The sequence below is a fragment of the Odocoileus virginianus genome, chromosome 29 (assembly GCF_023699985.2).
Source record: "Odocoileus virginianus isolate 20LAN1187 ecotype Illinois chromosome 29, Ovbor_1.2, whole genome shotgun sequence".
In the NCBI taxonomy this organism is placed as follows: domain Eukaryota; kingdom Metazoa; phylum Chordata; class Mammalia; order Artiodactyla; family Cervidae; genus Odocoileus; species Odocoileus virginianus.
Window position 1 is genome coordinate 24,408,619 of NC_069702.1, and position 21,913 is coordinate 24,430,531.

Below are 21,913 nucleotides of genomic sequence, written 5' to 3' on the forward strand. Positions count from 1 at the left end.
ACTGGCTGCCATTTCTTAGTGGTAGACCAGAAAGAGCTGAGCGTAGCCTATGAGTAATAGTAACAGTCACCATCTATTTTGTGCCCAGGATTAGTTTTACTTCTGCCTCGGGATTTATATACCTTATTTCTAACTTTTACAATGATACCTCAGGGCAGCTATTTCTAGTCCTGTTTTACAGAAGACAAAAGGAAGCTCAGATTTTATGTAACTTGCTAAGGTCAAAGTGTAGAAGGAGCAGAAATGAAGAGTTGAAACAGTTGCCTGACTCTGAAACCTAGGCCTTGTTTTCACACCATTCTGCATGACCAAGAGAATGCAGGCTAAGCCACTTTGATCAGAGGACACGGTCTTGCGGTTTCCTAGAGCAGGGGTCACCAACCTCTGGGATCTAATGCCTGATGCCCTGAGGTGGAGCTGATGTCATAATGATCGAAATAAAGTACATAATAAATGTAATGCACTTGAATCATCCCGAAACCATTCCCTCCACTCCCATCCCATCTATAGAAAAACTGTCTTCCACAAAACCAGTCCCTGGTGCCAAAAGTGCTGGGGACCACTATCGTAGAGGATGAAGGAAAATGGGTACATTTATTCTCTGTAGGTAAAGACTTTAGCGCCATTCAGAGCACCAAGAAAGCTACTTAAAAATACTTTTTGCCTATATGTCTAGTGGAATATGAGGAAAGCCTCAGATCACTCCAGAATGTTCTTCTTTCCCTTGGGTAAACGGAAAATTACTATTTTCCCCTTAAAAATTGTGCTTTTTCCCAAAGGAAGGACATTTCACTTTGCTTGATTCCATCCATACTGACTCACAGACATTTTTGTCAATGAGTCCAGTAATTACCATTTTGCAAGCATGCCTTGGTTTCCCTCCTTAGCACTTGACTCACATTTTTCATTGTTTGGGTGGAGATTCCTTCTTCAACCCCAATTTCTACTAAGGAAACTCTTGCCAACCTCACAGGACCTGCAAAATATATTCTTTACTCAATGAAACTTCTCTTATTCTTAACCAAAAGCAATTTCTCCCTCCTCTGAATGTTCAAAAATACAGCATTGAATCATCTTCTATAGCTCTTATCACATTTTACCTTGAACAGAGCCACTGGTGACATTAAATAAAAATCTCCCCCCTAGATTAGGTGTGTTAGGAAAGGGATTATAACTCCTTCATCTTAGATGACCAAAGTGCATGACACATGCTGGTATTGGGTGAATTAATGCTTCCAAGTCATTACACCCATGCCCATCACCTTGTTTTTATGAGTCCATGTTGTTTTTGTTCTCTTTGTTTATGTTAAGTCCTAGTCTCTTAAAACCTTTCCCCAAACTGTCTAGCCTTCCCCTCCCAACTCTTGGAATTTATGGACTAAATTTTTGGAACTTATACACAGCTTGGAAGCATTATTTGTTTTAATACGTGTATGCTCTGTATTATATCTACTCCTGGAGCTAGTATCTATCTGGATGATGCTATTATTGATATTAATAATCTTTTTCACTTAACAAACACTATGGTCTCTCTGCTGAGTGCTTTACTTACCTTATCACATCCCCAACAGAACTCAAGGGTTGCCTGACTCTGTTTCTTAGCCTGTAACAGCCTTCTCTAGTGTAATATACTCCAGGGTTTTGACAACTAGATGGACAGTAAGATTCTAGAAGGCAGGGACCACAGCCTTCTTACTCATGTCTGTTGCAGGGCATGGTAGAGAATGCATGTGTGTATGCTCAATCACTTCAGTCCAGTCTTGTGTGACTCTTTGCAACTCTATGACTGTAGCCCACCAGGCTCCTCTGTCCATGGGATTCTGCAGGCAAGAATACTGGAGGGGGTAACCATTGCTCCCCTCCAGGGATCTTCCCAATCCAGGGCTCAAACTGGAGTTTCTTGCATCTTCTACATTATAGGTAGCTTCTTTACACTGAGCAACCAGGGAAGCCTCATGTAGAGAATAAATCCTCAATAAATGTTCCATCAGAGTTTTGGAACTCTAGTGAGCTAACAAAACAAACAGTGCTTTAAAACTTGTTTTTTAAAAAATACCAGTGGAAATTTCATATTACTAATTATCAAGTGAGAACACTCCCTCTATCAGTTCATTAAATGGATGAGCTTTAGGCAAAAGAATGAAAGCCAGTGCTAAGCATCTTGTCTTTAAGCTTCCCTCCAGCTCCCTGCCGGCACCCCGCCTTGTTTATCTCTGGTCTATATTCACATTTGTGTCTGAAGAGGGCATCGGTCTCCTCCTCATGAGCTGGAATGAATGAAAAGATCTGATGGGAACTTAAAAGCTCCCCCACAGGAAACTGTCCGAGCCGTGATTTACATCCTGGGTTTCTTATTAACTAACTGCCAGGCTTCAGAAAACTGGAGTCAACCCAAATGGGGACCCTGGCAGCTGGCATGAAGCGTGAGACCAGAAACCAGCGAGTCACAGTTGCTAGAGAGTGGAGGGAAAGGGGAGGATGGGAAGGGCAGGAGGACATGGCTTCTGGAAATTTACAGGTGCTCCTGATAAGGAGGAAGGTTCTTCGTGATTAGAGGACAACTCGCACCCTTGATCCCCATGTTAGGGGGAGAGTCAGAAAGGCCAGCCTGCTAAGCGTTCAAGAACAAGGTTTGCTTTCTCCCTCACCAGGGCTTCCCTGGTGGCCTGGCTGATACAGAATCTGCTGCCAGTACAGGAGATGCAAGAGACACAGGTTTGATCCTTGGGTCAGGAAGATCCCCTGGAAAAGGAAACGGCAATCCACCTGAGAGACTACAATCAGTCACCTATCTCAGAATGTGTAGGAGAGAAGAAAAGATGAGCAACCTAGAGAAGTGTAAACAAGGGATGACTGTTCACGGAAAACAGCTATCTTTCACATTACCCAAGAAACACTTGAAAATTTTGACTTCCTGACATACCAGGTAATGCAGACATCGTACAGAACCAGAAGGCTCCATCTGTTCAATTCCAATTTAAAAATAACAGTGGTGGTGGTGGCTTAGTCGCTAAGTTGGGTCCGACTCTTGGGACCACATGGACTGTAGCCCACCAGGCTCCTCTGTTCATGGGATTCTCCAGGCAAGAATACTGGAGTGCTTCACCATTTCCTTCTCCAGGGGATCTTCCTGACCTGGGGATCAAACTCACGTCTCCTGCATTACAGGCGGATTCTTTACCACTGAGGAACCAGGGAAGTCGGAAAAACAATAGTAAAAGGGAGAGATGGGAGTTGTCCCTTCATGGGTACAGAGTTCCAGTTTTGCAAGATGATATTCTGGAGAATTGCTGCACAATAATATGAATATATGTAACTACTGAACTGTACGTAATGGCTAAGGTGGTACATTTAAAAAATATATATATTTATTTTTATTTATTCACTTATTTGGCTATACCAGGTCTTAGTTGCAGCATGCAAACTCTTGGTTGCTGCATGTGGGATCTAGTTCCCCAACCAGGGATCGAACCCAGGCCCCCTGCACTAGGCGTGAAGAGTCAGCCACTGGACCACCAGGGAAGTCCCAAGATGGTAAATTTGATGTTATGTTTTTTTTAACCACAATTAAAAATCTTTGAAAACTTAAAAAAAAAAAAAAAGAACAAAAAGGGAAAAGAAGACAACCAAATATATCACAAACAGGAAAATATATTACAGCTCCTTTGGCTGTCTCATCCCCCTTTTTTTCTCTTAGCAAGCTGCCTGGTGAGTGAAAGTTGCTCAGTCATGTCTTTGTGACCCCATGGACCCCATGGAATTCTCCAGGTCAGAATACTGGAGTGGGTAGTCTTTCCCTTCTCCAGGGGATCTTCCCAACCCAGGGAGCGAAGCCAGGTCTCCTGCATTGCAGGTGGATTCTTTACCCACTGAGCTATCAGGGAAGCCTCATTGTTATACACAAATATTCTTTCTCTTTATGTGGACAAAAGCGGGAGGGGGAAGAGAAATATATAGGCATTTGCAGAAACAGAGATCTTCCTCTGTCTTTGGAGAATATCTCTTTTTGAACCACTGGGCAATAGGATAGTTTAAAAATTACATTATGTGTAATAGGGGATGGCAAAGAAGCTTTTGAGGTCCAAAGAACAGATGACATTAAGTCTTTACTCAACATGCTAAGTTGCTTCAGTCGTGTTTCTTTGCTACTCCATGGACTGTAGCCCACCAGGCTCCTCTGTCCATGGAATTTTCCAGGCAAGAATACTGGAGTTGGTTGTCATTTCCCACTCCAGGGGATCTTCCTGACCCAGGGATCAAACTTACATCTCTTATGTCTCTTGCATTGGCAGGGGGGTTGTTTATCATTAGCACCACCTGGGAAGCTCAGTCTCCATCAGACTTTGTTTTAGAATCAAGTCCTTACTACTCAATTTCTGGACAAAAGTCTGATGGAAACTCATAGAGCTAACAATTAAGGACAGACAGGCCAATAGGAAAAGTAAGGAATCGAAATTTCTTCCCTTCACGATTCTTATTCCTATCCCCCAACACCATCCCCCCCCCCCCCCCATTTTTTCCTCTTTCTTATCCAGTTGGGAGACTAAGCTGTTTATATTGACTGCTTTGACTTTGGGAACGGACTGTTTTTGAATCTGGCTTGGTTTGCAGTTTTTTTTCTTTTGGAGATGGGTGTTTGTTGATCAAAGCGACAAACAACAATGTTGTTTTAATTTATGCTTCCTTTAGTTCTGCAAATTTGGGGAGGAGGGCTTTTTTATAAGAGGTAATGAGGCAGAATCTTCTTAATGAAAAGGATATTTTCTCACCAAATTAAAACCCATGTATGCTTAAAAAAATAATGAAATAAAAGTAGCTTTTCTTTAGAGAGTAAATAAATCTTAAGGCAGGAAATTTCCCACACAGTTTGAGCTTGCTGTTCCTATCAATACAGGCTGGGGAAGGGGATAAACAGGACATTTTCTTTTCCTTTTTTTGTTCCTAACTTGAAGTAACAGAATGATTTACAGTAAGAAGAGTCTGATCAAAACATTTAAGATGTAATGCCAGAGAGGATTAAAGAGAAGGGTCAGTGGGGAGAACAGTTAGGAAATGGAGTGGATGGGCCTTGTTAATTTCGTGTGGACCCTTCTTTAAAATCTCTTTCCTGATATAAGCAGCCATGTTTCTTTGCATCCTACCCATAATAAATCTATTTGACTCAATACAAAATATCTAAGTTACTTTCCAAATAAGATGCTAACTTTATTGTTGTTGTTGTTCAGTTGTTAAGATATGTCCAGCTCTTTGTGATCCCATGGACTGTAGCCAGCCAGGCTTTCCTGGCTAACTTTTTGAAAGTGTATAAATCAGGGATTTTTAGAGAATCCACAGATTCTTGCAACCCTTGCCATAACCCAGTTTTAGGGTATCTTCATCACCTCAGAAAGTTCCCTTATGCCTAATCCCTGCTCTCACCCCCAGCGTCAGGCAACTCCTGATCTGTTGTTTGTCTCTATAGATTTGCTTTTCTAAATATTTCAAATAAATGGAATAATACAGTATGTAATTTTTTATGCCTGGTTTCTTTCTCTTACCATGATGTGTCTGAAGTTCTGCTACGAGCATCTGTATACGAGTCTTCGAGTGGACAGAGAGAGGCTCTGCTAGTTTGGATTAAATGTAGCAGCTGGTAAGAAAAATCAAGAGCTCAAGGAAGATGCCCAGATTTCAAGCTTAAGCAACTAGTTGGATGATGACATAATTCACTGAAATGGGGAAGGTACCTCAGTACTGCATATAAATTAAAAGTGAAAAGTGAAAGTGTTATTCATTCAGTTGTGGCCAACTCTTTGTGATCCCATGGAAGTGGAATCATAAAGTATTTGTTCTATTTGTGCCTGGCTTACTTCACCGAGCATAATGTTAAGTTATGCATACATACCACGTTTAACTTATCCATTCATCTGTTGATAGACACTTGCTTGAGTGGCTTCTACCTTTGGCTACTGTAAATAATAGCCCTAGGAATGTGGGTGTACATGTATGTCTTCCAGTCCCTGCTTGCTTGGCATTTACTTTCAAAAAATTTCAAGATATAAGAGTTGGAAAATCTTTGCCATACTGAATCAGGCGGGAAGTAGGCAGGGCACAGCCTTCAAAAGAATAACACAGCCCTGGCTTTCATGGTGGTTCAATGGTAAGAAATCTGTCTGCCATTGCAGGAGACATGGGTTCAATCCCTACTCTGGAAAGATCCCACATGCCCAGGAGCAACTAAACCCACAATTACTGAGCCTGTGCTCTAGGGCCTAGCCCAAGTGCCCTAGAGCCCACGCTCTGAAATGAGATAAGACGCTGCAATGAGAAGCCTGCAGGCTGCATACTGCAACTAGAGAGTAGACCCTGCTCACCACAACTAGAGAAAGCCTGTGTGCATCAATGAAGACTCATCACAGCCAAACAAACAAACAAAAAAGAATGACACAGACTGAGGAAAAACAACATAAACTGGTTAGAATCAGCTAGGTCCAAGACGGCAGACGAGCTGACTCCCACTAGACCTTGAGCCTCAGTATGAGCTCGTTGTAACACATCAGCAAAACTAAACGACACACCCCCAGGCGCCATGACAGTTCCAAGGCCAACAGTAAAGTGAACAAGTGAGAAGTGGCCCAATTCCTGGAAATCTCCACCCCCTCCCCCAAAGAGCTGGAATACTCCTCCCACTCATTAGCCTGTGAAATTACGCACTCCTATAAAAACTGACAACCCCATACCCTGGTGCCACTCTTACCTTCTAAGATGACCCACCCTCTGTCTGGAGTGTTTCTAAATTAATCCACGTTTTATCGATCCCCTTGTCTCCCTCTCACTGGATTCTTTCCTCGATGAGACATCAAGAACCTGAGCTTTTTTAAGCCCTGAGACCAGGTATGTGATCTCAGTTAAAAGACAGTGGGTTCAAATCCCATTCTGAGGTACACCTTTTCAGTACTTTAACTCAGGAAGGCTGTAATAGTGCATCATCACTTGAATCATAGGTGCTCATGTGATCAGGTTAAGATCGTAATTACAAATACCACCTGCACTGGGTGAGGCCAAAACTTTAAGAGATACTGAGTTTCACTGGATTTTTCTTAAACTCTAGACCTACAATTCAGCAAACTGTTCGTTTTTCCTTTTTTGAGATTTTGATGATACCACCTTGAATCAATCAAAACTTGAGGCTCAAGTTCCTTATAAAATGTTTCCGATAATCTATGGGATCTGGGGCTCAGTTGTGTCTGACTCTTCGTGACCCCATGGACTGTAGCCCACCAGGCTCTTCTGTCCATGGGATTTCTCAGGCAAGAATACTGGAGCAGGTTGCCATTTCCTTCTCCAGGGGATCCTCCCAACCCAGTGATCAAACCCATGTCCTTCTGCATCTCCTGCATTGGAGGTGAATTCTTTACCACTGAGTCACTTGGGAAATGTGGGGTCCTGAGAGTAACCCAGTTCTCTTTGCTTTTGTGATAAGTGTTCACTGGGCACTTCATAATGTGCTAAAGTTTTCTGTGGTTCATCAAGTCAGACCGGTCTGCAATGAGACAGTTGAATTTACCAAAACAGCACTTATCAGGGAATGAAGCTAAGACATGGGGTCAGGATGTCACACCTGATGGCAGAGAGAGAGATTAGACACACACCAGCAAACTGCAGGGAGAGGTTTTGAAGGAAAGGGTAAACACAGTCCTAGTTGCACTAACTTGTATTTTACTCTCAAAAACACCACTGTTCTCCGCACACAGAGTATGCAGCTCTTGGAAAATAACAGAACAGGGCAATGTTTTCATTCTACCTAGCTCGTGAGAGACCTCTGAGAATTGCTAGGAAGTAAGTTAATAAAATCAGCAAGCTTAGATAGCCACGAACGTCAGAAAACACCATTCTAATCGTAAGACATGTAGCAAAAAGCAGCAAAATCCACAGAACAGTCCAGCATGCCAGGAAAGGAGTCAATCTCACCATTGCTGGAGGGAAAACCACATGGGCCTGGGCCTCGGGAACATGCTCCCTGTAATGGCTGTTCCTTCTGTTCGATTCCAAGCTCTACGACCAGAGTGCAGAGGGAAAGCCACAACTTCCTGGAACGCCTTCCAGAATGCCCCACCCTCCACTGGAATGGGAGGTGGGACAAGAAATTAAACACAGGGTATCAGTGGCAGGGAGATAAGAGATTAAATAAAAAAAAACACCACCAAAACCTGTACCCTAGCCTAGCCACACACATGGATTAAGTGCCTCATAGGCAGAGCTGTGGCCACTTTCAGATTTGGGGGTTCTGATGTGAAGAGCCAGCTCACTGAAAAAGACCCTGATCCTGGAAAAGACTGAAGGCAAAAGGAAGGCGGCAGAGGATGAGATGGTTGGATGGCATCACCAACTCAATGGACATGAGTTTAAGCAAGCACCAGGAGATGATGAAGGTCAGAGCAGCATTGGCATGCTGCAGTCCATGGGGTCTCAAAGAGTCGGACACGACTAAGCAACAACAACTCTAATATGAGGCCCATGGGCAGAGGCTCATTTTCATTCAAAGCAATCAGAGGTCCTGTTATTTAGGCAGTAAATCTATACCGCCTACCTCTGGATGGCATGGTCAGGGGCGGACTCCCAGGGGAGAACTGCAGAAACCCAGGCCCTTCTTTAGGAGGGGGATCATTCCCTCTGAATCAGTTAATTCTCACTCTAGGCTGTACCTGCAAAACTCTTGGGAGGCTTATAAAACCAAAGGGCCAGGACCAACCCCAAACCAACAAGTCAGAATTTGGGGCGATGATCCCATAAGGTAAGGTAAGGTGAAGTCGTTCAGTCATGTCTGACTCTTTTCGACCCCACGGACTGTAGCCTACCAGGCTCTTCCATCCATGGGATTTTCCAGGCAAGAGTACTGGAGTGAGTTGCCATTTCCCATAGTTAATTTTAAAGGCTCCACAGATGATTCTTATGTGCAGCTAAGGAATCACAGCCATTAGTCAACTTGGGCTTCTAGCTGTATAAACTCAAGAGGAATTATCAATCAACAATGTCTTGCATACATTTCATAAGGTGAAACAGAGGTCCCTTTCAAGAAATACAACTTAGGAAGCTCTATTAGTTAGCTAGGGTTGCTGTAACAAAATACTTGTCTTAAGCAACAGAAATGAATATTCTCAGTTCTGGGCACTAGAGGTTCAAGAATAAGATGTCAACAGGTTTATTTTCTCCTGAGGCCTCTCTCCTTAGCTTGCAGGAGGCCACCTTTTCATTGTGTCCTCGTGTGGTCTTTCCTCTGTGTATATCCCTTAGTGCTTCTTTGCATGTCCAAATTTCTTCTTATAAGGACAGGAGTCAGGTTGGATTGAGACTCTCCTTAACGGTCTCATTTTAACTTAAGTATATATTTAAAGGCCCTATTGCCAAATATAGTCACATTCTGAGATACTGGGGGTTAGGACTTCAATATATGAATTTGGGGGGTAGGAGGGTGGAGCCACAATTCAGCCCATAACATAAGTTCTTCAGACGACAAGGTGGCTATCCTAAATAAATTCTTTGACTTCACAAGTACCAAATGTTTCATTTACTTAAGAAGTCAAAATTTCCTGATGACTAAGCAAACCCATTAGGAAAAGAGTAATTTTTGAAATTATGTGTATACTGAGCATCCCACATGGTAACGAAGGGCTTACAGAGAAAACAGTCTTTTAAATGGCCAGAATTAATGCCAGGAGGTAGCTCACCTATTTCAGAATCTGGCTCATTATTTTCAACTGCTAGGACACAAGTGCTAGATATATTTGGTACGTGTAACCCAGGTAAGAAATTGTTTGAACGGTCTGACAAGGTGTCTTAAATGGCAGCTTGGGTGAAACAGGTGTCATGACTCTGGTTCCAATAGAACCAAGAAGGCAAATGGACTAAACTGAACCTGGGGGATTGGAGTGCCTAGAAGGCTCACGCCCTGTCTCAAGGGCCTTGCAGAAAGTGGGCTCACTGTTCCTTGAGCTACAATCTAAAAAAAAATAAAGGACATCTGGATTTTTCACATGAAAATTTCCAGTTTTCAATATTGAAAATGAATTCAAGTAAAAAAACACCACCATTCTGTGGGCCAAATAAAACATAGCTTCAGGAGAGTCTGGGCTGCTTTGCTTTTGGTGTTAAGCCATAGGGTGACCAGGTTCTACTCTTGACTTGGAAGCCATGTGACTCTGCCATCAGTTCATCTGGAATTCATCTTGAAAAATATGAGATGCCTTATGAGAGTTTCATGAAAGTCAGGTACACGATTCTTTCATTCTCTGTTGGAAGAAATGCAGAGTCCCCAAGTCCAAAAAGATTTCAAGCACAGATTCAAGAACTCCTAAGACCCTAGCATCTGAACAGAAGCAGGTCAATTTCACTGGCCCCTTTCCTCCTTCAATTAGTTTCAAGCCAACTGAAGATAACCTTTCCTGGAATGGATTTAGCTAGTTGAAAAGTTTTGATTTGGAACTAATACTATATGCAAATGTGCATATTTGCATATATATACTATATGCAAATATATGTGCATATATACTATATGCAAATTCAGGGCTTCCCCAGTGGCTCAGACAATAAAAAGACTTCATGCAATGCAGGAGACCTGGGTTCAATCCCTGGGTCGGGAAGATCCCCTGGAGAAGGAATAGCAACCCACTCCAGTATTCTTGCCTGGAGAATCCCATGGACAGAGAAGTCTGGTGGGCTACAGTCCATGAAGTTGCAAAGAGTCAGACACAACTGAGCACACATGCAAATTTATTGAAATAATGTATTATTTCAATAAATACTTTCTAGAATTCCAGAGATTGATGCGTGTGTGCGTGTTAAGCCGCTTTAGTCATGTCTGATTCTCTGCAACCCTATACTGGAGAATACTGAAGTGAGTTGCCATGCCCTCCTCCAGGGATCTTCCCCACCCAGGGATCAAACCTGAATCTTTTATGTCTCCTGCATTGGCAGGTGGGTTCTTACCCGCCTGGGTTCTTTTCCCACGGGCGCCACCTGGGAAGCCCGACAGAGATTTATACAGTGATTTAAATTGGCCACCTGCTGCGAAGAGCTGACTCATTTGAAAAGACCCTGATGTTGGGAAAGATTGAAGGCAGGAGGAGAAGGGGGCGACAGAGGATGAAATGGTTAGATGGCATCACTGACTCAATGGACATGAGTTTGGGTAGACTCCAGGATTTGGTGATGGACAGGGAGGCCTGGCGTGCTGCGGTTCATGGGGTCACAAATAGTCGGACAAGACTGAGTGTCTGACTGAACTGAACTAAATCAACAAACCTCAAAGTCCTTTTTCAGGAGAAAATACCCATCAAGAAGCAAGGGTAACTATCCACTGCAGGACAGTTAACAGAGTTCTACCCAGGAACCTAGGGACATAGCTCTGGGCTCATTTCTGAATAACCAACTCTGAATCAATTTCTCTGACCTTCAGTTTGACTATAAAGTTCTTGGGACTTTTCATCCCTAAGATCCATTATTCTAGTTACCAAAATTAAACTATTAATTCTCAATTCTGCAACCAGCTATGAGGCCCTAGGAAATGACAAAAATCAACTTGGTTAAATCACTTTAACCTGTGTCTAAGTATTCCAGTCTTACTGTTGCCAGCTAGAGAACTTGATCATGTTGGATGGGTATCAGAACTCGATGTAGAAGCACTTAGATGTTTTCAAATGCAGGGAGTTTTATAAATGCATAGAACACAAGTGGCAAGGGACAATTCTTGAAGCCACAGTAAATACAATTCATTAGCAGGAAAATATTTTTGAAACCTCTGGCTTTAAAAGCAACTGGATAGCTCTTTGCTCTCAGCGGCAGAAGCAAGATGACAAATGGAACGTCACTGCTTGGAAAGCATCAGAATAAGACGCACACACTGCCACCGCTGTGGCTCTAAAGCCTACCACCTTCAGAAGTCAACCTGTGCAAGTGTGGCTACCCTGCCAAGCAAAAGAGAAAGTATAAGTGGAGTGCTAAAGCTAAAGGATGAAATACCACAGGGACTGGTTGAATGAGGCACCTAAAAATTGTATACCGCAGATTTAGGCATGGATTCTGTGAAGGAACAACACCTAAACCCAAGCGAGCAGCTGTTACAGCATTTAGTTCATCTTAAGGATTTCCACGATTAGTCCGGCAATAGATGTTCTGTTTTTGTTTTTTTTTTTTTCTAAAAGCAAATGGATAATTAAAAGTGATGCTGGTTTTAAAATTTCATCATGGACTGCTGTGATAGGCAGAATTCTAAAGATGGTCCCAAGATTTCTGCTTCCTGGTTACTCGATCAAGCGTTAATTTAGATAGTACTGGGAAGAGAGTATGCAGATGCAATTATGTTTCCAAGTTGAATGACCTTAAGATACAGTTATTTAGGTGAGTCTGACCCAATCAGATGAGTCTTTTTAAAGCAGTAAGGAAGACAGACAGATTTAAACCAAGGGGCATGGAAGTGTAGGGAAGGGGGTGAGAAATCGATGTGTTTTGCAAGCTTGAAGATAGAAGGGGCCATGTGAGAAAAAGATATAGGCTGCCCCTAGGTGCAGATGGGCTACCCAGCTGGCTCAGTGGTGAAGAATCTGCCTGCCAATGTAGGAGATGAAGGAGATACGAGTTCGATCCCTGGGTCAGGAAGATCTCCTGGAATAGGAAATGGCAACCTACTCCAGTATTCTTGCCTGGATGATTCCTTGGACAGAGGAGACTGGAAGGCTACAGTCCATGGGGTTGTAAAGAGTCAGATCCAGCTGAGCGACTGAGCAGGCACACCGTAGGAGCAGAGAACTGCTCTAAATGACAGCCAGGGAGGAAACCACAGGAACTGAATTGAACCAACAATCTGAATGAGTCTGAAAGTGGATTTTTCCAAGAGCCTCCAGATAAGAACCCAGCCCGGGTGATACTTCATTTCAACCTTAAGACCATCAGCATAGAACCCAGCTGAGTCATACAGGACTCCTGACCTGTAGAACTACGAGGTTAATATATTCTTGCTGCTCCAAGACGCCATGTTTGTAGTAATTTATTACACAGCAATAGAAAACTAACACATGTGTTGCCAGCAACAAATGTCAAGAAGGTTGTGAAGCTACTGAAACTGTATTGTAGGATGGTGCCACGGCTTTGGAAAACAGTATGAAAGTTTCTTATTAGGCAAACATACATCTACCCTATGATCCAGCATCTCATCTAAGAGGATGAGAACATATGGCTACAAAAGGGCTTGAACACTAGTATCCACAGTAGCTTTATTCATTGGATACAGCCCAAATGTCCATCAACAGGAGGATGGATAAACAATGAACACAGACAACACCATGGATGAAGTTTAAAAACATTATGTTGAGCAAAAAAATACCATACAGAAGGGTACATACTGTGTTATTTCATGTGTAAGCTTCACAAGAGGCAAATCTAATCTCTGGTGAAATAAATCAGAATACTGGATGCTTGGGGGTGGCGGATGGACTGGGATGGGGCCTGGAGTTTATGGGGGTGATGAAAATGGTCTGTCTTAACAGAGGCGTAGATTACACAGGTATATACATTTATCAGGCTCTGAAAATGGAACTGTAACACTGAAGCATACCTTTCAGCTTGTAAATGAGATCTCAATAAAAATATATTGAAAAATAAATTTTAAAAAATTTAATCCTGTAATGTTATAGACTGGTTATTACTAAGGTGTTAATTGGTGGATCAGATGGTAAAGAATCTGCCTGCAATGCATGAGACCCAGGTTCCATCCCTGGGTCGGGAAGATCCGCTGGAGGAGGGAATGGCTACCCGCTCCAGCATTCTTGCCTGGAGAATCCCATGAACAGAGGAACCTGGAGGGCTACAGTCCATGGCGTAGCAAAGAGTTGGACATGACTGGGCGACTAACACCAGGAGTATCCATTTAAAAGCACAGGGGGGAAGAATTAATCCAGAGGTGAGGGCATATGGCCCTCTGAGCAGCTGGATGAAAAATTGCTGGGCAGTGAGGACTATCTTCAGTTCAGTTCAGTTGCTCAATCATGTCCAACTCTTTGTGACCCCACAGACTACAGCACACCAGGCCTCCTGATGGCCTCAAACCACTCCAGAGACTCAAATTGTCCTGTAAAAACCTACTATAAGTTTATTTTACGCCCAGGTCCAAAATGCTAAAATGGGCTTCCCTGGTCGCTCAGATGGTAAAGAATCTGCTCACAATGCAGGAGACCTTGGTTCAATCCCTGGGTTGGGAAGATCCCCTGGAGGAGAGCATGGCAACACACTCCAATATTCTTGCCTGGAGAATCCGCATGGACCAGAGGAGCCTGGCAGGCTGCAGCCTGTAGGGGATGCAAAGAGTTGGATGCGACTGAGCGACTAAACATACACAAACAGCAAAGATGCCAATGGGGCTGCAGTGACCCAAGCAGGAAGGTCTTTGAAGGGAGCTGAGAGCTAAGGGACAAGTGGGAAGTGCCCTGAGACTCCCGTATGAGGGAGATGGAGCTTCAAGCTCTCAGATCTGATGGCCAAGGGTCAGCAACCCACAGGGGTGGCCTCCATGTGACACCCAGCACACTGACCTCAAAGGCCTCCGGGGATATTGCTGCACATCTGCATTCCTGGCTTCTTTAGTATTAACACACTGGGGAACACACAATATGCTGTGATGGGCTGCTACAGGTCTTCTTTTTACTGAAGTAGAGTTGATGGATCAATATAATACTGTATAAGTAACAAGGGAACAAGGTAGTGATTCAAAATTTTTAAAGGTCGTACTCCTATAGTTATTATAAAATATTGGCTATATTCCCCATGTTGTACAACATATCCATGCAGCTTATTTTATACTTAATTGTTTCTACTTCTTAACTCCCTACTTCTATTCGACCCTTCCTCCCTCCCCTGTCCTCACTGGTAACTGCTAGTTTGTTCTCTGTATCCGTGTAAACTCATCTTTTCTAAGTTGGTGGAGAGGCTTCTCAAAGCTCATAGAAATGTCACTGGAAGATTACATATATATTATGTATTATATAATCCCATTTTTGTAAAATAAAATGTGCAAAAATGACAAAAAAAAAAAAGAAATGTCACTGGATTCTGCAGACTTACACTTTGGTACTTGGGAAGGGACTTTAAACAGAGCCAACAATTGTAGGCTAAAATTTTCTCAGTTTGACTGACATGGGTTTAAACTAAAATGACCAACATGAGAAACTGTGTTTTAAAATGTGGGCTGCACTTTTTCTAGGGGGCTCTAATGGTTATACAGTGGTGTGTGTGTGTGTGTGTGTGTGTGTGTGTGTGTGTGTGTCTGGAGGAGGGACTGTAAAGTAGTAGAGCCACTTGATTGCCAAGGTGTCCTCGATCTGTTGGACTCTGTCCTTAACAACTGCCATGGGTATGTGGGAAGTGATCGGTACTCAGCCCTCTCCAGAGGGGAAGTCAGTAAGGTCACATGAGGAAGCTGTGCTAGGGAGAGGAGAGGTGAGCTAAAGGATGGGCCTTGAGAATTCACAATGAGAGTTAAAATGAGACCAGTTAGTAAGAGCAGGCACTGGAATCAAACTTTCAGGTAGTCAACTGGGGAAGGAAGAATGGAATCTCGATGATATTCTTTCTTAGGTGAGTCTTTCGTTTGTTCATTTAATCATAACAATGATTTGGAAAAACTTTACTAGTGAGTCAATAATGGGTTTGGCTACATATACCATAAATCAGGACTTTCCAGGTGGCGCTACTGGTAAAGAATCTGCCTGCCAATGCAGGAGACCCAAGAGGTATGGGTTCAATCCTGGGGTCAGGAAAATCCCCTGGAGGAGGGCATGGCAACCCACTCCAGTATTCTTGCCTGGAGAATCCCATGGACACAGGAGCCTGGTGGGCTACAGCCCATAGGGTCTCAAAGAATCAAAAATGACTAAAGCGACTGAGAACGCACACACTATAAACTAGTTACAATGCTCTAATTATTTCTAAAAAAATTTTTACCAGGAAATGATGCAAAGTAACACTGAATCCACAGTTTTTGTTCTTTTATGTAAGTGTTAGGTATCTGACTCATCAGTTTTGCAACCTGATTGATTTTGATACTAAGCAGTATTTGATATTTTGGCTTTGAGTGGAGCTGAGACTATTCACTCCTTTTTCCATCCAAAGGTGCCAACATTGGCCATTACTTGGATGGGTGTGTGCACACACACACACACGGGTTAGAAGGGGTTGCTGCAGGAACGCTTACTAAACTCTTAGTTAGAATTCATTGTTCCCAGCTTGTGTCCCTCACTTGAAAATGAGGTCTTTGGGTGAATGCAGTGGTTTGTCTTCTTTATCCTTTATTCTTAATACCTAACAGAATATCTGACACATAGTTGATGGAAGTATTTTTAGTCTTGCTATTTCCTGTTATGTTCTCTATGGAGATGAAAAAACAGCCCTGGTTTTTCTTTTTCTACATGAAGACACACATTCATGGCTCAATCTCAAATCCAGCCACATAACCTTTCCTTGGCTTTTCTATCTTTAGACCCTCCCCCTACCCAGTGTTCTTTCAGAAATGAAGCAAGAGTTTCTGAACAACCTGGTGAATTCCAATTAGGGCAGGGAACACAATCACCAATGCTTGGGGTTTGAACACCTGGCATTTGGGTGGCCAGCTCCCCTCCTTCACAATCTGGTAGGTGCCAAGCACATGTAATGTGCACTCTCCTAATTTTTACAACTGTTGTGTGACTGTGGGGATAGATTACTAAGTGTGCGGAAAAGCCCTTGGTCACTGCAAAACAGGTTATCAGCTTCACTTCATGTAGAAAAGGTTCAGAGGTGAAGGGAGATATCTGAATCGCAAACCAATGGTTTCCCAACAACCCCACGAATGTACTGAACTCTACAAAAACAGGACTGACTCCAGGACTGCCCCATGTGACCACAAGAAAAGACCCAGGTGGCCACAATCTGAGAACTCGAGTCCTTGGAAAGGGTCCTGAAACCAGTACAGTCTGCAGGGGACCAGGTGTAACTTGGTCTTGACTTACTGGTCAGGCTTGGCGACAGTCTGTTCTCTGTGTTTGCGCGTATCGGGAAACCCAATAGTTACAGAGCTGAGAAACAGGCTTCCTCTATAATTAGTGCAACAGGCCAATGGATGTCACTGTTGCACCATGGAAACAGAATCTCAACCCTGATGGGACGAGGGACAGCAAACAGCAATGCACTCACTGCTTGGTTACTTTAACAGAGCAGAGCGCACCTTGAACCAAAGGGAAAGTACTTTAAGTGGATGGTCAGATGTTGTGGTTTATACATATATTCGATCATTCAGGTCTTCACTTGCAGTTCCTGGCTCACAGCTCCTAAACTCTTGGAATTTCCTAAGTGATACGAGCTTACAGGTGTCTCTTATTAGGTTAACGAGGTCTGGTTGCCAAGGCAGACAACCTTGTGATGAGAGGGTTGTAACTTTCAGTCCCACGCCTAGACCCAGAGGGCCTGGAGGTTGACTTCAATCACCAATGGCCAGTGGTTTAGTCAATTGGGCCTATGCAATAAAGCCTCCATAAAAAAGGATGTGTGTGTATGTGTGTGGGGGGGTGGGGGGCAGGGAGGTTTCAGAGGGCTTCCAGGCTGGGGAACCCATGGGTCCTGGGGAGGGTGGAGCGCCGGGAGAGAGGATGGAAGCACATACCCTCCCCTGTAGCTTGCCCTGTGTGTTTCTTCCATCCAGCTGTCCTGAGTTACAGTCTTTCACAATAAACCAGTGATCTAACAAGCAAAATGTTTTTCTGAGTTCTGTGAGCCACTCTAGCAAATTCACTGAACCCAAAGAGGGGTCTGGGGGCAATGCAGGAAACCCCTGTTGAACCCCTGGGTTGGGAAGATCCCCTGGGGAAGGGAATGGCAACCCTTTCCAGTATTCTTGCTGGAAAATCCCATGGACAGAGGAGCCTGGCAGGCTACAGTCCTTGGGGTCGCAAAGAGTCGAACATGTCTGAGACTAACACACAGGTAACAACCTGGACTTGTGATTGTCATTCTGAGTGGGAAGGGATCACTACAACCTCCAATTTGTAGTGTATAGATCAGAAGCACAGGTAACCACCTGGGCTGCATCTAGTTCTGAAGTGTGTGTGTTTGTGTAGGAATGAACCCTTAACCTACAAAATCTGATGCCATCTCTGTGTAGTGTCAGAATTGAGTTGAATTCTCAGACTTCCTGCTGGTGACAAGGAATTGCTTCTTGGGGTGGAGAAATCCCTATCACACACACATGCACATATAGGAATTGGGGTCAGAATGCCAAAAGAGATGGTAATTAATTCCACTTTTAATTTTTAGAGCTAGCAATGAGCAGGTACATTTGGGTTAAGGCAAAACATTCAAGTTAAGGCAAATAGCTTTGAACAGAGTAGGGCCTTTGGATGAATGTATCTGTCATCTACTTATCAGGGGAAAAGCTGGAAAAATAAATCAAACCAAGTCCTTGGACTTCAAATATTGGGTTTCTTCCACTCCACATAACTGCCTTTCACAATTAAACAATGCACAAAATTATTTTTAAAATTTTTTAAATTTTTAAAATACATATTTAAAACACATACTTAGAGTGAGACCTCTCATCATATCAATGGCCTGGCATAAATATTTTGGAAGGAATCCTCAACCCATATAATGAAAGCCCCTTTTTTTCCGATGACCCGAGACAGAAATCCCAGTGGCATTTCCTGGCAGTTCTTAATGTCTTTAGAGCTGTCACAGGTCATAGGCTATAATCATTCTTGGGTTTTCTGATGATGAGACCTGTCACTGCTGTCAGACAGGCTTAACTGGCCTTTAGGGACACTTTCTTAAAATATAAGTAAATTGGGCAACTAATCCTATACTTGTGTCTTGGTTCTTCTAGGAGCCTTGAAGTCTAGATTTGGAGAAGGAAAGGTTAAGGGAGCAATCCTGGAGAGAAGTGACACGGGAATTTCTTTGTGTTTATCTTAAAGACATACCACTCAATATTTAGCCCAGTAACAATCACCCCCATTTCCTGGCCAATAGTCATTCTTGGTCTTGGGCACATTTAATATTTTCAGATAGAAATGATAGGAGATCCTCTTATTGACCCAGAATTTATATATATGTGTGTGTGTGTGTGTGTGTGTGTATGTATACACACACTATATTATACTATTATATATTTAGTGATTTAATTTATATATTTAATGATTACACATTTATAACTATAAATTTATTATATATATAAATTAACAAGTATGAGTTATACTCATGTCCCTGGCCATGAGTCTGAAGAGACTGACAATGGACTATGGGTCCCAAGACTTCACTTGTAGGTGCCAGGAATCTGAGATTAAAGCTGCACTTAGGTGGGTGCCACTTGCATGTAATACCTGGTAGGCTGTTTCTTTTTCCCTTAAACAATTTGGAATGCACGAAAATGATACACAGACATTGGTTTAATTTTCATTGACATCAGCCACTCCTCTATTTAGTTAGTACTAAGCACCCACTAAGCATAAAAGCCAATGGTAACAGAGTTCACTTCTTTCTGACTAAAGTCATTTTCACCAGTTTAATCCACACTTAGCCAAAGCCACACAGCAGGACAAGACAGAAGTTAAGACAGCCAAACAGAGCTCAGGTCACGAGCTGTGTGACTTGGGGTTAACCATTTTCCTCCTCTGGGTTTCAATTTTCTCATCTGCAAAACGGAGATAAGAAGCTGTTGATATGATAGCATGTGACAATGGTTACCTCTACTCGGTTATTTTCTACATGCTAGACCCTGAGAGTGGCACCTTAGAACAAATGTGACTGGCAGTCATCCCGACTTGCTCCCTCTTTCTCTACGCTCACACCTGAAGAGTCACCAAGTCATCGATCTTATCTCTGGAAGATTTATCAAATCCATCCCCTCCTTCCATGGCCCTAGTTCTAGCCCTCATTATCCCTTGGCGTCCTAAATTGGTCTCCCCCCTTTCACTCTTGTGCCCCTTAAATCCATTCTCTGAATATTGACCACAGCAATCAGTTTACACAAAAGCATGCTACTGCCTCACTAACAGCCCATCAGTGGCTCTCCACCTTCCTGACCATGAAATTCTCCAGGCAAGAATACTGGAGTAGGTTGCCATTCCCTTCCCCAAGGGATCTTCCTGACCCAGGGATCAAACCTGGGTTTCCTGCATTGCAAGCAGACTCTTTACCATCTGAGCCACCAGGAAGGCCCAGCATAAAGCATAAGCTCTTAGACTGGCAAACAAGGTCATCCTGTCTATCTAGCCTGGATTTAGCATCCCCTGCCCAATACACACACGCTCTCTAGGCTGCTTTTCATCTCTGTATCTTGTTTATGCTTCAGTGTTGCAACACTGAATTACACCTCTGTTCCTCTTTTAAGACTCAGCTCAGTTTAGGCAACTCAGGAAAGCCTTCTCTGATGCCTCTGCTTTCTCAGCATACCTCCCAAGCTGGGTCAGGGGGCTCTCTGCCCTGACCATTATCATGTGCTTGCAGCTCCTGTACGTGTCTATTTCACTGCATCCGTTTGGCAATTTATTTATTTATTAGTATTTCTCCCTTGCTAGACTCTTCTCCATAAGGACAAAAAGCATGTCTTCTTCGTCCTTCTATCCCCATCACCTGGCACTGTTCCTGGCACACAGCCAGGGCTCAGGAAACAAAGGGAATGCAGGAGTGAAAACAACAGTGTGACGCCAGGTCATGCTTTTTGTGTACACCATGCCCCATCTCAAATATGCCCTATGTCTGAGACACTGGGTCTCAACTAGCGGTAATTTTGCTCCCAGGGGGACATTTTTCAGTGCCTGGAAACCTTCAGGCTATCACAACGATGGGGGCGGGGGGCGGGGGGTGGCAGGGAGAGTGAATGTGCTTCTAGCATCCAGTGGATAGAGGCCACGGATGCTGCCTAACAGTGCCTAGAACAGCCCTACCACACAACCCACAACGAAGAATTATCCAGCCCCAACTGTTAATATTGATAAGAGCCAAAATCGAAAAATCCTGATCTAGAACAGGATCTGGAATGTGGAAGATCTCAATACAGGATTCCTGATGCGGGCACCAGGGGCAGGAATGATAATCATGATATGTATATATACATCACATAATTGGACAGCATACCATTTTCAGTTTATTGAGCAGTTCTGTGTGATATTCACTCACTTCATAGCATCAAACCTGAGGGAGTTCCATTCTACTTTTACAAACACACTTTACATAAGGCAAAGTCCAGTGGAATATGACACATGGCCCTCTCTTTCCTAACACATACATACACAACCCACCTGCTCCAGGCCTGCAACCCTGAACAACCAGCTAGAATGCCTGGACCATGTTGGTAAATCTGTTAGTTCACCAGCTATGGTGGTGTCAAAATACACATACACACACACACACTCAAAAGTATTTCACATCTTGCATGAACTCCTAACTTGAACACCCTCTCCAATAAGCCCTGGCCTCCCTGGGATCGCAAGGGAACTGTAACAATGAAAACTTGAAGCTGTTGGGTGAGTTTTTTTTATTAGCCATCTGACACAGCACAGGTGAGGCAGTAGCCTGTGACATGGGACACAGGCTGACCCACTTCTCCGGGATCGTCGTCTCATCAATGACACATATACTAGAATTACTTATTCATCTTGGGCAATTCTTTTCATCCACGTGCATTTCACTACTGAGAGTTTGGAGATGAGGTGCACGTTGAAGGAGGCTGCCTAGAGGTAGCAAAACCAGGATGTAAGTTCTCAATTCACCAGAGTGACCCCTGCTTATAATTCAGCTGCATGACCCCCTGTCCGAACCCTGAGGCAAATTTATGACCAGTTTCTCATGGCTATCTTCAGCTCCTCTTTCAGCTGTCCTCTTATCAGTCCAGATGTCTTTTTGCGTTTGAGACGAGCCA

At 43.3% G+C, this 21,913-nt stretch overlaps 1 protein-coding gene and 1 pseudogene across 4 annotated transcripts in view; one reads left to right on the forward strand and one right to left on the reverse strand.

Moving 5' to 3' along the window:
- SHROOM3 (shroom family member 3) overlaps nt 1–21,913 on the reverse strand; it is a 318,505-nt gene that overhangs the window by 89,695 nt on the left and 206,897 nt on the right. The gene's annotated exons all lie outside the window — the stretch shown is intronic.
- On the forward strand, nt 11,828–12,118 carry LOC110137956 (large ribosomal subunit protein eL37 pseudogene; annotated as a pseudogene).